General features: G+C 38.3%; 1 protein-coding gene across 1 annotated transcript in view; it reads left to right on the top strand.

Annotated features, from left to right (window-relative positions):
• Positions 1-16,213, top strand: part of LOC104639660 (uncharacterized) — a 94,777-nt gene that overhangs the window by 76,998 nt on the left and 1,566 nt on the right.

A 16,213-nucleotide genomic window follows, 5' to 3' on the forward strand; every position in this document is an offset into this window, starting at 1 on the left:
CTACTTGTGCTGGTTTTCGCTGCGATATAGAATGAATTTTCTTCATAGCAGCTAGTATGGAGCTGTTTTTTGGATTTGTGCTGAAAACAGTGTTGATAACACAGGGATGTTTTCATTACTGCTGAGCAGTGCTTACACAGAGTCAAAGCCTTTTCTGCTCTTCACCCAACCCCGCCAGCAAGTAGGCTGGGGGTGCACAAGGGCTTGGGAGGTGACACAGCCGGGACAGCTGACCCCAACTGACCAGAGGGATACTCCATACCGTATGATGTCATGCTCAGCAATAAAAAAAGCTGGGGGAAAAAAGAAGGAGGGAACATTCAGAGGGGAACATTCGGAGTGATAGCATTTCTCTTGTGCAGTCACCGTTACGCATGATGGAGCCCTGCTTTCCTGGAGATGGCTGAACACCTGCCTGACAATGGGAAGTGGTGAATGAATTCCTTGTTTTGTTTTGCTTGCATGCGCAGCTATTGCTTTACTATTAAACCGTCTTTATCTCAACCCATGAGTTTTCTCACTTCTACCCTTCTGATTCCCTCCCCCATCCCACCAGGGGTGGAGTGAGTGAGCAGCTGCGTGGTGCTTAGCGCAGGCTGGGGTTAGCACATGACATTACCTTGGGCAGTGAGGATTTCCTCTACATATCTTTCAGAGGCTTTTTTCTGTATCAGCATTTCAAGTAGCCTTTGATAATCCTGCTGTGACATCAGAGAAAAGGATCCTGTCAACAGTTCAACTTAAATTTTTATTTTTTACACTTGTAAAGGAATATTGATTTTAATTCACCTCTCTTCTATATTGAACTATTTAAAAGATGTGTCCCTGGACTCCATGCTGTCATCTGCAAACTGATGAATCTGAAATTTACAGCAGCATTGCCAGAAAGAGGCTGGCTGTTCCTTTACACTAAGGTCTATGTTTTCTGTGTGCAGATCCCAAATTCCTGCAGTTTCTACAATATTTGTTCTTAAGGAATAACAATTGAGACAAAGTCTGGGTAGGCTGCATCTCCTAAAGAGTAGCATGAGTGAGGGGCAGGGTTTGCCACCCTGTGCTAGAACACAGCCTTTTTAAGGAATTTGTCTATTTGAGGGAAGACCAGACAAGATGACAAATGGGCCAAGTATTAATTAGCCATGAGTGACTCCAGAGGGATGACAGATAGCTTGAAAAGAATTTGTAGGCTTAGTCTGGGGAACTGTTTCCCCTCACCAATGCTCCAAAGGTAAGCCGTGGCCTTGGAGAAGGAGGAGGTGGGCAAGCTGCTCGACTGGGCATGACACCATCTGAAGCTGAACTGCAGCTAATGAAATCTTTTCCCTGCATTTCACTCTATTCTTTATGCCAGGTTAATGAATGCTAAGCCAAATTTACTCTACATTTTCATTACTAGTAGTGAATTCTTAGAATTTACAGGAATCTGTTGTTTACTCTTAATAGCACTAACTGTCCCAGTTCAAAGTACACATTAATATGTGAGGTTTGAAGTTCATAAAAGGATTTAACTCTAGACTGAGTAAAGATAGATATGTATTTTCACACTATTTTTATTTGGAGAAATAATAAGCTTGTAGCATGTTCCTGATGTTTTGGATATTTGCTACCCCGGCGTGTGATTAGAGGCAAAGGATGTTATGCATGTTTTGTAACCAGGGGTCATAGCAGAGTCTAAACACCAAATGTAATGATGTATTTTGCAGTGAAGTTCTGCTACTAATATATTTATCTTCATCTTGCTCCTGAGGGTATTTTATTTTAAAAAAAAAAAAATCATAAACTGAAAAAGCCACAGTATTCCAGTTGCTAAATAAAATTAGAAGGACAATTCTGACTACATTGTGATCAGCAATGTCTTCACAAGATGATAGTACAAAGTGCTCACTGTTAGGTATTGGTGACCTGCTTCAATGCAACTCTGTTAGAAACAGGAAAGATATAATCTTTAGTGTGCTCACTTGATCAGTACTTTATGGATATTCAATATTTATTCCAATTTATTTCTTGTGTTAAAATCCTTCTTTCTATTCTAGTTCCTCTTTAAAAATGCCATATGGATGTTTGTTTTGGTTCCTCCCACCCTTACACAGAACCCAGATCACTGTGCTCAGATTTTTGGGTTATTGTGGTGAGTTTGGGAATAAGGCCCATTGGGGGCTCCAAGTTGTGTTGATACTTTAAGAAGGAATTTTATACTAGAAGTACTTTAAAATGAAGCTATTTGGTAAACAAGGAAGGTGAGATTTTCCTAGTAATCTTATTTCCTATGTAAAACCAAAAATAGACCCATTGCTGCTCCAAATCTCATTTGTGAAGTGCCCCATTTTAGTGTTTAGGAACTGTGCAAATAAGTTGTGAAATAATGTTTCTTTCCTCTTTTGCAACTTGGGTTACCTGATTAGACTCACTCTTCCATTAGGGCTTTGGACTTGAAGGGCAAAGCCAACATACAATGAGTATCCCTGACTGGAAGAGGGAACGCACCAATTTGTGAAAGATACAAGAAAACTGGAACCACAATAATGTCCAGGGGCAGCAGTTCCAAAGCCTCCCAGCATTTTGAAAAATCTCTTTTATGGAAAGAAACTGTTTGAAAACCCAGTATTTTATCAACAATTTTGATAAAATAAAATTTAAAAAAAAAAATTGGACAAATTTATGAGTATGTCCAGTGACAGAAATCAAGGGAAAATTAAAATAAACTTTTTCTAGTTCAAGAAGTGACAGAACTACTCAACATCTACCTGATTGTTTTCAGTATCAGCTTTGAAAAGTTCTGTCACAGAGGGAAATTGCTGTTGATTCTAATTTTTACTGTTGAACATAACTATGCAGGGACCCAAAAAAATAATTCTTAAAAAGGTAATTAAAATTTGTAATGTCTGTGATGAACGGAGGAAAGGGGGGAAAGTATAACAGCTAGTGGTTAGGTAAATCTTAATCTTGGGAAGAAACTGAGATTGTGTATGACCTGTAATTGTTTGGAGCATAGTGGGGGAGAGGGTCATATTCTTCTGAAGAGACAGAAGCTTACCTGGTGGCTGATAAGCAGCTTAAATTCTCTGCTCTGGAATCTAAATTAGGTAGAAATATTCCGCTCTCAAGGTCTCCTGCCTTAGTTATTCCCTTGAGTACTGAAAGTACTACATATTCATCTACTGTACTGTAGTGACCCAACATGTTGCCCAGGCTTCTCCTAGTTATCTTTTTGAAGGACAAAATCTTTTTTTCCCCTGTTGTTAGTTCAGGAAGTTTCTCTTTTCTCTTAAATTAATAAAACTCACAGGAAGTCTTTGTATCGAAGCAAGCCTTTCGAAGTCTGTGAGCAATTTGTCAGAGTTTTAGTATGGAAATTTAATAGTTTACTTAATTCAGTATGTTTTAGTTTTATGTATGTATTTAATTACATTTATTTTAACATATAATATTTCTATGACATTATTTTAGTGCGAAAACTAGCCTCTCTGAAGAAATTAACTTTTAGTCACCTGTACTGTTTAGTCCTTAAGAAGTACTCAGTTTCCCTAGTCCAGATTTCAAGGGGAGCCCCGCTTATGCAGTTTTGTGTTTTGCATGATAGTGCCCCATCAATAGGGTTTCCTTCTTGATTGATACATGAGAAACTGAAGGATCAGATCTCCTTTAAGATTTTACATGTTTTTTTCTTTGCTCCCCTCAAGGCTAAATTCTAATATTCCCACTCACAAGTGTTGACTGATCCCTTAGTTACTTCCAGTGCAGTGGGCAAAGCTCTTTTCATTTACTAGAATTAGCAAGGTGAACTAATTTATAAAACCTGAATCAGGCAACTTAGAGGACATGACTTTGAAATAAAGAAGCCTGATTATGCTTTGGGATTTTATAGTTAATCTGAACTTCATAATTAGCATATGGACCTACAGTAATCTGAATTTAGTCTTTTCAAATTCAATGTCAGTCTCTCAACAAAATGCCATTTGAGGGCTCCCTTTTACTTTATTTTAATTTAAGCCTTCTTATGAAGCTGATTTATCAAAGTCCAGAATAATTCCCTTTTAAATTAAAAATAATACCTTATTCTCTTAGCCAGAAATTGATGGTTTTGTGGTATCCTCCCAATTCACTGAGAAATGGAAAAGTGCAAAGTTCTTGCCTTTTTATGTTATCTTCCTAGATGGTGTAATTTTTCTAAGAAGAAAATACCTGCAAACAACCCTGTTGTTCCATAGAGGACATATACATGCTGGGCTTCAGTTAAAAAAGAGCTGCTACGAATGTCAAAACAAAACAATTAGGGAAAGATTAATTGCGTTTTTCAGGTAGCTAATCTTTGTTTAAAAAAATGACTGCAAGATTTTTCCTCCCTTAGTTTAAGTGTTGTTGGGGAATGTTTGGTTTTCAGGGTGGGATTTTTTTCATATTTTCTTCTGCCATTTCACTTGCAGAAAGTGGAAAATAGGTAGAATATGGAGTGGGAGACTGTAGAAGGAAAAAAAGGACAGTCCTAAGATTAAGATAATACAATTAGGTAGAGATATTTTTTCCCTTCCTCTGCAAGTTCCCTTGCAATGCTAGGGTGGCTTTATTGTAAGCAGTCCTCATTATGTGGGCCTGCAGGCTCTCTGTAAGTCACATTTTCAGAACATTCAGGCTCTTTGGAGGTCCTCAGAGTATCACCTGCAGAGAAATATGAGTTTAGAGCCAGCCAGACACACACCATCTCTGGGCCAGATGCAAGCGGTCATATTAACACCGTGTTGTGCCTGGTACTGTATCTTACTTGCACAAGATGCCTATTAGCATAGGCATATTGCTTCTGCTCTGGGGTTGCTTACATATACCAAAGCCTTTGCTCACCAGATGGGCCTAGCTCTATCCGCATTTGCCCAAAAGGTAGTATAAAAAACTACATTTTCTGGCAATTATAGCTTAAACAGTTCGAGCTACTGATTATTTCAAAGCCAGTAAACACTTAACACTCCTTGCCTCAGTCTTGCCTCCTTAAAATGTGCGTGTAACATCACCCTTTATCTTTCCAATGTGTGAAATTAAAAATGGGGAGATTTTCACCCTGGAGAAAACTCAGAATCTCTTTTTGTAGCATACAGTGAAACAAGTGCTGTGGCTATACCATGGGCAAAGAGGAGCTCTTAAAAAAAAAAAAAAAAAAAAAAATTACTGATAAGTACTTCTACTAGCCGAGCCTTGCCCTGTCCTGCTGGTGACCAGCAATAAGACACAAGGAAATGGAATGCAGCTGCATCAGGGGAAGTTCAGATTGACATTAGAAAAGGTTCTTTGCTGAGAGATTGTTCAGTCACTGGAACAGGCTGCCCAGGGGAGTGGTCATGGCACCACGCCTGCCAGAGTTCAAGGAATGCCTGGACAATGCACCTGATCATATGGTTTACCTTTAGGTAGTCCTGTGAGGAGCAGGGGTTTGGACTCGATGATCCTTACAGGGCCCTTCCAGCTTGAGATATTCTATGATTCTGTGCTCTATGCTGCAATTCAAATTACGGATTTTAATCTTTAGCCTTGGTCTTGTGGAGTCCATGCATACAGCAGGGTGCAATGATGACTAAGTTTACTGCAGAAAGAAACAGACACTTCCCTGGGCTTACAATGGTGATAACATCCAAAGTATGTGTTATACAGAGGGCAGAAAAAATATAAAAGGCTGATTGTGGTTTTGTTTCATTTTTCTTCCAGCAAATGACAATTTATGCAGAAAGTGAAAAAATTCTTCCTATTGCAGAGCATGAAATTAGGATGCTGTCTTTGTTTTTCCTGTTCATTAACAGTTTCCTGACTTTTTCTTTAAGGCATAAATTTAAGAAAAGTCTGTTTATTTTATTTAAATTGGATATAAAACTTTGCAAATTGTAGTGATTCACGTATGTCCTGTTCATCAATTCTTCTGATGGAGACAGACCCTCCACACTGGTCTGGTACACCATGGCAGTCAATTGAAACTCTGTTCAAAGCAGTGGGATTCTCCAGAGGTGGAGTCCTCCAATATCATGCATCTAATTGCAGAATCAAGGCCTTGAGGATTTCTGTCCATCTGATGAATTTTCTTGTGACCTTGTTTTCCAAAGCAGCAGCAGTTTATTTCTCCTTACTTCTTGCCAATAAGAACCGGGCTGCAGGAAAGTTACTTGTACGACTTTGAAGTATTGAATCATTCATTTATTCACAAAAGAATTAACAGATGTGGTTTCACATGAGTTGTTTTGCTGTTGCACTAGATAGCAATTTTATCCAGATTTTAAATCATCTGCAAATGCTAACAAAAAAAAGCCAACCAACCAAAAATAAAGTAGGCTTTCTTCTTAAGATTGAAAGCTAATTTCTCTTTTGTGTTAGATGACTAAGTACGTAACACCAGAAATAAAATCTTTGAGTACATAACAGCTAACCATAAAGTCTGTTAAATATGGAAAAGACAAAAAACCCCAAAACAAACCACAAACAAAAAATCCCCACACACTGCTGGAATTGCAATTGAGACACTAGCCCAGGTGTTAGGAGACTTCTGCAGCATTGGCCTTAGTGCAGAGGTATTTGAAGAATCCATAAACCTATGTATTGTTCTTTTTAGCTTTGCCTTGATAGGGAAAGGCAACATACAGGAAAATCATTAGCCTTCTGCTAAGGTCAGAAAGGTGTTTTCCCCCCAAGGTCTGTCTTACAGTGAGTCTGCCCTGCTAGATCCATTACCTCCCCCTCTAAGACGGGCTGGGTGAAGGTCATGAGATGCTCTGGGAAGTGCTCCCCTCTCTCCAGGGCAGCAGCAGGGTGCAGCACTTTAAAACAAATACTCTGGGGCCTGGATACAGGAGGCTCTCAAGCAACGTTATGAAAGCAAAGCTTTCATTTCACTGGTTCATATCTTAAGTTATATCATGTTCAGGTTTTAAAAAGCTTTGGTATATGTGTTATGTGTTACACAAATTGTGTAATAATTAAGAGCTTTCTTTTAATTTTTTTTGAGAGTGTATTGAAAGGTAGGCACATTAATGGAGAATTCCATCCTTACATCTTGTAATTAGTCTGGATGTTACTGACAGCTTGTATTTTCTATGTTAAGCTACTCTCATGTTAGTGATTTGTATTTAAGGTAGCAGGGCCTGATGGATTTCAGATTGCCATTTTTAAAAAAAAAAAAAAAGCTTTCAGTACCAGATGTGCAGAATTGCTCATGTAGAGTTTAATGCCCAGGTCTCACTAAATTTCAGCTGGACTGCACATGAACTAGGTTTTATACTGGCATAAAAAAAAAAAGTCCCACACTGGTCTATAAAAATATTTCCATTTCAGTGATGAGTGCAGGAGATTTTTAGATCAACTCTTTCTTTAATTGTCATTACTGTCTATGATACTTTGAAACTCAGCTCTAAGTTTATGATATAACATTTGGTATCAGCTGTAAAATTGTCCAATGTTCAATTGAATGGCAAATTTTATTACCCTCCCAAAAGATTTTAATTAAGATGTTCGGAGGCCAAACAGCTGTGCATGGAAATGATTACTTCAGCTGAAAAATCAAACTTTAGAAGCCTTAGTTTCAAATATTTAATTTATGTGCCATATCTTCTCCTTGTTATAGAAATCCAAATTAATTGAACTAGTAGAAATTGCACATCCACTTCTGCTGGTACAAACTTGAGAGCTGGAAATGAAAATGAGCATGGGAGCCATCTCTTTATATTTGTAGAACATCAGATTGCTACACCTTGCCATGAGTGAGCCTCTACAAGAAAGAATCAAGCCTGGGACCCTGGGGGCTAAGGCTGGAAAACCAGGAAAACCTGGAGTAGTACATGACACTGAGTGTTTAGTTGAAATTAAAGATTGCTTGTGTCATTTTTTCCCTATGATATTCTAGGAATGTTCTTTCTTGTATCCAAAATATCCATCTTGTGGTCTCTCATGATGAAGTTTTTGGAATGTGGGCTTTTTATATTAAGGTTATGTCTATCTCTCACCCAGTTTTTATTTATGACTGAAGCTGACAGGGTTCTGAATACCAATCTTTAGGAACTTATTTGTGTGGTGTGGGTTGGGTGGCAAGGCAGGGAGGGAGGTTGGGTTTATGTTTTTGTTTTGTTTTTTTTTTCAAATCCCACTCAGCAAATTCTACTGCCACCTTCAAAAATGCTTTCTGTGTGTATGCATGTGTGCATGTTAGGGGGCTATTTTTTGTATAGAGTTCAAGAGTTTTCTTGATAAAAATCCCATAATATGTAATTCTGGCAGGATGTATGAAAATTTCCAAAGCAAAACAATCCTCTTCTGCCTGTACTGTGAATTGCAGCAGGCTGGGGGGTCCTAGGAGCCCTGGCAACTGTTGGATTAAATTGCTTTATTTTTTTCTACTTTACTGACTGAATAGGTTTGAACATTGGAAGTGGCCTTGAAGACTGAGTGGAGAAATGCAGTATTTTGATCCCACCAAAGGAGATGTCCAAGCCCCAGGAACTGGACAGCCTTTTAGCACCTGTCTTGTTGCAAGGGCTAGATCCTGATAGGGTATGATGGTGAATGTAGATAGTGAAATAGTCATGGGGACTCTTTTCCCTGTGCTTTTCATCCTCTCTGTGCCTATCTCACCTCTTTCTCTTCCTTTCCTGAAACAAATTCCTAAAATATATCTGAAGACCTGTGTGTGTTACCTCTGTAAATTAAAAAATAATAGATGGCCCATTTTAAAAGCCTCTTTCCTGGCAGACACATCTCATCTGTCATAGGAATCTAATTCAGAGGCACAGTAGGCTTCCAGACATTAGCAGATGTTGTAGGTTACGTTCCATTCACTAACCTTGGAAAAAATACCTTGCACATATTTTGACAAAGAACTGTGCCTCTTGGGAAGAGGGTTACTGTGCTATAGCACTCTTGCTTTAAAATGTTTTCCAAAACAGAAGAGATGTGGGAGACCTTCATATAGTGCAAGGGGAAGAAGGCAAATGTTCACACCATGTTCTCTTTCCAGTATGCAAGAGCAGCTTCACAAAGTAAAACAAAAATGAAATCAGAACAGAACTCTAGTGGCAATAAAATATAATCATTTTTGTGCCACTGTCTTTCAATTGAATTTCAGGTTGTGCTTTCTTTCTTGCTTGCTGTATTCCCCTGCAACTGATACAGCACTTGTTGATATCTTGGAGATAGAACAGAAATCAAATTTATGGGGCTATTCTCTCTTCATCTTCCTCTCCTGTGTCTCGTGTAGCTGTGATGTGGTCCCTAGAAGATGGAGGAGAGGATTGCCCTTCAGTCCCCTTGAATTCAGGAGGTAATGGGATTTACCACTATGTTTGAGAAACAGCTAAACAGTAATATCCAGGAGTGTGCAGGTAAACTGTCAGTCAAGAGAAGTGTCAGTCTTGCTCTTCTGGACTGTGTAGCTAAGAGCAGCAGAGATCACAGAGGGAACTGCATCATGGCAAGAGGAGAGCTCTGTTTGACAGCCCTCTTCAAGCTTATGGAAGGAACCACCATGCCACAGCATAAAGGTGTCCTCACTTGCAGCATAGTTATCTATACTTGGAGCTGCCAGGTTTCCCTGTAGCAATGCACTAATTTTAGGCCACACAGTGATAAAACACTGCAAACTGTAGCATCTGCAGCTCTGCTAAGCTGTTGGGAATTGCTAGAGGGCATGCTGTATTGTTGGGAGTCCCAGAGGAGCCTCACTAATGTATCAGAATCCATTATATGCAAGCAATATTTCTAAACACTTGCAGCAGAAGTCTCAACTCAGCAATAATTGAGAATTATGACCCTCGGGGTGGAAAGCAAAATGTTCTGTTGTTATGATAGGAAGTAATGGATGTCGTCTCAACTATTACACTCCATGATCCAGCTCTCCTGTGCCTGAATCACCTCAGTGCAGATGAGAAGGAAGCCCTCTGTGGCTGATCGATGCTCCCACAGAAAGGGTTCTGGCCATTGCTCCCCTTGGTAGCTCAAGTAGGGGGCACCTGCCAGAGAGCTGGGGGTATTCTGGTCCCCTGTCTCTCTGCCCTGACCTAGCGCATACTCTCATTCTAGTTTTGCAGATTGAATCGTCTAGGTTTGATCTTAGGAATTCACAGTGATGTGAAGAATGACTAGAAAATGATGTTTGTGTAAAATTACATGTGCTGTTTTGTCAGGATTATAGCTATCGCACAACATTCAGATTAGGATTATGCAATAAGGTACTTTTCAGAATAGACAATGTTCAGATACACAGGTTTCTAAAGGTTTATTGATCAGTCAAGATAATGCAGCTAAAGTATCCTAATTTAAATAAAAAAAATAGCCTCATACTTTCATATATTTGCAGAACTGAATGTATAAATAAAAAATACACTTCTAAAAAATAGGATTTTCAAACTCAGGGAAAGCCATGTAAGTGAAAATCATTTTCATTTTGATTGTCTGGCAGGCTGAATAATGACTGAAAACTATCCAGTTCTGAAAGAGGTGGGAAAAAATATTGGAACAGACTTGTCATTATCCTCAAGTTTGTACGTTTCTGCACAGAACTAATCTTCCTATGGCAGATAAAAGGCTGTTGATTTGTTCAAGATGTTCACTTGAACATTTAACAAAAAAAAGGAAAAAAACAGGGAAAAAACCTGAAAGTGGAAAAACAGGCAAAATACCTTATCTTACAATGAAAATCACTGGGTGAGATCCAGTAAGCAGATCACAAGAGAACACTTTAAGACACACAGAGAGCTTGGTAGTAAAAGGTAACAAACTGCTCCTGTGGTATTCAGTTTTCTGTCCAGCTTCTCAAATGTGAAACTGAGGTAGGCCAGTAATTAATGTAGAAGAAAATCATATATAAGGCCAAAATGTCCTTTTTCTCCCTTTTTTAATGGAAGTGAATTTGCAGTATCCAAAATCAGCTGTACATATTAGATATGGATGGTTTCACATTTCCTACTGAATGAATATATTCAGTACTTTGTTTTATGAATATTTATTTTCTGAGGTTATTCAGAAGCAGTTATTTGAGTGAGTGAGTGAAAACTTCTGCTAAACAAAGGAAAGATCAGCTTTTCATTTCTCCGTTTCATCTACAGGAAAGCTTACCATGGCAGTGGCCCGGTTCAAGTAATAAGAAGTTTTGAGGTGGTCTATATTTGAGATTACATAAAGTTTAAAATTAGAGCTTAGACAGTTTCCAAAGATACGGATTTTTTAAAAATAATTTTTTAAGAAGAAATCTCTGCCCAAGCCCCTCAAACATACAGAATATCTTAAGAGTTACTTTTTACTTGTACAAGGATAATCTTTGTTATCTAGGTACGCTTCTGTTCCCAATAATAGCAAGTAGGCAAATATCCTATATGTTACAGGATCAGACCTTTCAAATTACAGGTAGTTTCAGCCTCACCTCTGAGGCTATAAGTTACAAGTCACTTCCTTGTCCATTGATAGTTGTACCCTTTATAGTTTTCTCTGCAGTACTCTTAGAAAGAAATAAAAAATCTTCATAACGTGAAAGAAATTTGAATTGTCCAGCAGCCTTGGCTCTGCAGGATGACAGCAGTTAATGAAATCCGATGGCTGCCTGCTTCCTGAGAGTTCTGGGGTCCCTGTGCTGTCTGCAAAACCCGCACCACAGCCTGCGAGGTAGCAAGTGATCGCTTCGGCTGGGTACAGTCAATGAGTTTCTTCTGAATGATCTCATCTCCTTTGTGCCTTTGTGAAAGGGCTAAAACATGTGCACTTACATCTTCATGCTTCAGTCTCAGCATCTGGATATATTTATCAGTTATAGGACTTGCTGATTCCCTGGTGGTGCTCCTGTTAGGGCTCCTACAATAACAGTTTTAAAGTGAATTGGCATGGAAGCAGCGAGATGTAAGATTTAACTTAGCCTGCCCAACCTATAATAATCATAATCATATGTCTGTTAAACAATGTTAACCACAATTCTACATAAAAAGCAATATTGTCTACTCCTGATAATGTCCACTTTTATTGGAAAGTGTGAAGACTGACAATAACATGTTTGTTTGGTTGAATAACATTTTCCCCAAGTTTGTTACAGTTTAAGATAGACTACATTTCAGAGGATATGCCTTTATTATTAGTTACAATAAGAAGTATATTCTGGATGCAGTTAGTATAAGGATTACAATTTCTTACTGCTGTGTGTACTTACCTACAGTTTATAATTGCTTCTCAATGTGGTATTTCTCTTAATGGACAGAATGTTGCTGTGGATACCAAAATAGCTCATAGCCAGGCAGTATCCTCCAAGATTAATGATGAAAACATACTCTGAAAGCAGAAGCACTGGGGCAAGCGCTGTCTGCAATATAGGGAGAGATGTGAGTGCTTCCATGCTCATGTATTCTTAAAGGCTGAACAAACCCATATTCTGCTTCAACCCCTGATCATCTTGATTGTGCTGCACTCACTCCATTGTGTCAAGGTCTTTTTTGTATTGAGAAGCCCAACTCTGGACAAAATAATCCAGATGCAGTCTCACAAATGCCAGACAGAAGGTAATAACCCTCAATATAGCAGCCATTTTGGTATCATCTGCAAACTTGCAGAGGGTGTTCTTTTGCTCACTATCCAGGTTGTTAATAAAAACTTTGAGAAATATTTGACCCAGTGATGAAGTTTCAGTCCCTGAGAGATGGTATTAGCAACTGGGCAACAGCTGGACTTTGGCTTTTCCCTGTCACTTTTCTTGTTTCTTTTCTTGTGGCTAGAAATGGCTTTGAGGAGGACTTGCTCCATAATTTTCCCACAGGCTGAGGTTCCCCAGAACCTCCTTCTTGCTTTTCTTGAAGATGGGTTACGTGCCTTTCTCCAGTCATCAGGAAGGTCCCTGAGCACCATGCCCTATCAAAGTCAGCTTCCTCAGGACCTTCAGCTGCATCACATCTGATTGCATGGACTTGTATATTGTTCAGTCCTGCCAATGGCCTTCATAATTATAGAAACACAAGATTTATAGCAAGACAGAAATGCACTGATTCGAAGCATTGCTGGAGCTTCTGCTGCCGCAAATCGGAATTTTTAATTTATTTTTTTCTTAAAGCAGTTGTGCTACATCAGCTTATACCAGCTGATGCTTTGGCAGATGGTTGAGCATCCTGTAAAAGTAAAAAAGAATGTTGGAAATATGTCTTTAATGATACCAATCTCAATATGTTTAATGTCTAGAAAAAAACTTTCTGTTTTCAGTATCCTCTGGTAAAGGTCGGGGTTGGTATATTCAAATCCTGTAATGCTGTTGCTGATAGAAATGTGTGAATGACTACCCTTTGTAATGGATAAGATAAATAAAAATTACTTTGTGGCTGACAGACATGAGAAATCTAGCTCTTCTGAATTCTTGATCAATGCTTTTTCATAGGAAATATTTTCTGCTTGTTTTGAATGGAAGTCTGACTGGCCCAGAGAGCTGGTAATGATATTCCAAAACTTTTTTCCTTAAATCACTACTTACAGACCAGACCAGCAATGCAGTAACCATAAGGTTTTGTTCTCTAAACTCTGACTGATGGCCTATGTGAAAAAAGTTTGTGCTCTCAGTATAGTTACTAGTGGAAGAGACTCATGTCATAAAACCAGCACCATAGTATATTGTCTCTGTGGAAATTTTGGCAACAAACTGAGGCCTGATAGAGCTTGGAAATGAATTACATTACCTTTCTGCACCTAGAGGATCTTCTGTCAAAACATAAAATGGTGGAAAGTCATCAGTGACACCTGACCGATCATTGCTGTATTTAAAATAGTATAAGCAACAGAATAGTTTTTACTGTTTCTTCTGTTCTTAAAAACCATGTTAGTGATGATAAATTCATCCAAATTACAATATCAAAGGGAGAAGATTGCACCAGATGAAAAGGAAGTTAATGAACAAATGCCAGTATTCATCGCATGTGTTATTTTTAGAGCTGAGTAGGGGGGGTGGTTGGGGGAGGGGAGTTTGTTTGTTTCAGGGGATTTTTTTCTCAATTATCATCAGTAGACAGAAAATTAGATAGAAAAGATGAGAAGTATATTATCCCTGTAACGCTGCCCAATGTCCATCCTATACCCCGAAAGACTACCTCACTGCACACAAACTTCCAGCCCTTTCATGACTGTTGCAGCTGACTTCAGACAAAAATGTCTATATTCAAGTCCATTGTGTGCATTGATGACAGGTCCATGTTCTGCTGCTGTTGCAATAGAATGTGATTCATTGCTGTGCCTTCTGGATATTACAAATGTACTGCTGTAAAAAGGGGAAATAGTCCTGAACACTCTCTCTGCTAATGCTGCATTTTAAGTTAATAATGAGATACAGCATAATAAGGTAAAGCAGTGATGATCAAACTGAACATACATTGTGGTTGTCCACTCCTACTAGATGTAGACTTCCAACTATTGATGTTGTTGTTACCAAGCCAGAAATATATTTTTTTTTGATATATTCCTGACATGCTGTAAAAAAACTTCTATAGAGGCCCAGGAAAGTAAGTATCAGATAATCCAGAAATGCCTTCAGTGTTAATTAACATATTCATCGATAAACTGGAAAAGGGGTAAACCAGCAGGATAATGAAGTTCAATAATTTGTTGAGGGGAGTCTCAGGAACATTTCTGGGAATCAATGCGATTTAATTGGGGAATGGATAATAATGTAAGAAGAATTCCAGGAAAAAAATAAAGTTAGAGAAAGAGAAGTATGCCAAGAATCTATTACTGGAGACACCTGATTTTTTTCCCTTTGTTATAACCATAACCTCTTGACTGAAATAGAATATGGGCCAACATTGTGTCTTTGATCACTGCTGAATGTCTCTTATATTGCCTGTCTTCAGGGGGTAAATGCAAGAAGAAACAATGTGAGATCTAAGGCGGCAAATGGAAACTGTTTACCCAAACAACATTATGTCAGTTATATTAGATTGATTGAGAGTTGGCCACCTTATTTTGACACAGCAAAGCCCTAATGCTATTAAATAGTTATGAATATTTTAAAGCAGTTTGGCTTCATCAGTACTACCTGATAGGGAATACAGTGTGGAGAACACCTTCTTCAGAGAGGAATTTACTCAGGAAAGACTTCACTGCCTGCTGCACATGTTCAGTCAAGTGTCTTTTCACTGGATGTTTCTAATTTTATTCAAGCTAGTGCATTAAACCCAAAGCATTCCCTGTAACCTCTTCAACCAGACAGCACAGAGTATTGTAGAGGACTACATAGAAGCAAGCAAACAGGAAAACCCATACAAATTCCATGTTGACTTATTGTTAAAGTAATTGTATTTCTTATGAAACTAAGAATTACCCCTCAGCTAGGATTCTTGAATTAAAGAGTTGGACAGGGCAGTGATTAAAGTGAAAACTAAACAGGAATTGCTTCTAAATTACTAGAATGTTTAGGAATTTGGCTAACTTCAAAATGGTTGTGGGATGTTTGACTAAGCTAAGCAATGAAAAAAGTTTCTACAACTTTCTGAGCTATATATAACATTAACATTCATTTTTTCAATGTATTTTATTTTCAATAGAAGTGATTTGTGCGTATATCAGTTGGCATTAATTTTTATATATACTTTTTTTGTTTTCTTTAAGTCAAAGTGAACATTCACAATCAGATTCCCTTTAGTTATCTAAAGTTTCTGTCTGTAAATACATTACTTTAAATCTGAGGTAGGTAGAGGTGGTAGGTAGGTACTATAGATAAATTTAACTGCAAATTTTTGAAGTCCAGCACATGGTCTAGAACTGGTTCTTCTCACATGTGCCTGTGTACATATACATTCTTCCGAAATGCCGTGTGACATTTCACTGTTTGAAATTGCAGAGTCCTTCAAATTAGGAGTGCCTTTCAGATGGAGATGCTTTTTCATTCTGTTCTTTGATAAATACAGTGTTGTGAATTGTCATATTTGGTTATGCTACATTACCTTGTGTCAGGAAAGCAGGCTGTTGGAGCAGTAGAATTGATGAATGATGAACAGCCCTGCTACCCTTGAACTGACATTAGTATCTGCATGTGTGGTGGATAACTAGCAGATTAAGTACCTTCATAATAGTGGTTCCCTAGAGGTTTTTTTCTTTTAATTCCTTGCTGTGTTTCTGTCCTGTATCTCATAGTTTGGAATTTAAAAGATACTTCACATCCTGTCTTCATATATTGTATCAGTTACTGTCTTATTCAAACATATCTTATAACAGTGCATAAAGGAATAACAAAAAGCATGGATGT

Source organism: Balearica regulorum, chromosome 11 (genome assembly GCF_011004875.1).
Source record: "Balearica regulorum gibbericeps isolate bBalReg1 chromosome 11, bBalReg1.pri, whole genome shotgun sequence".
Taxonomy (NCBI): domain Eukaryota; kingdom Metazoa; phylum Chordata; class Aves; order Gruiformes; family Gruidae; genus Balearica; species Balearica regulorum.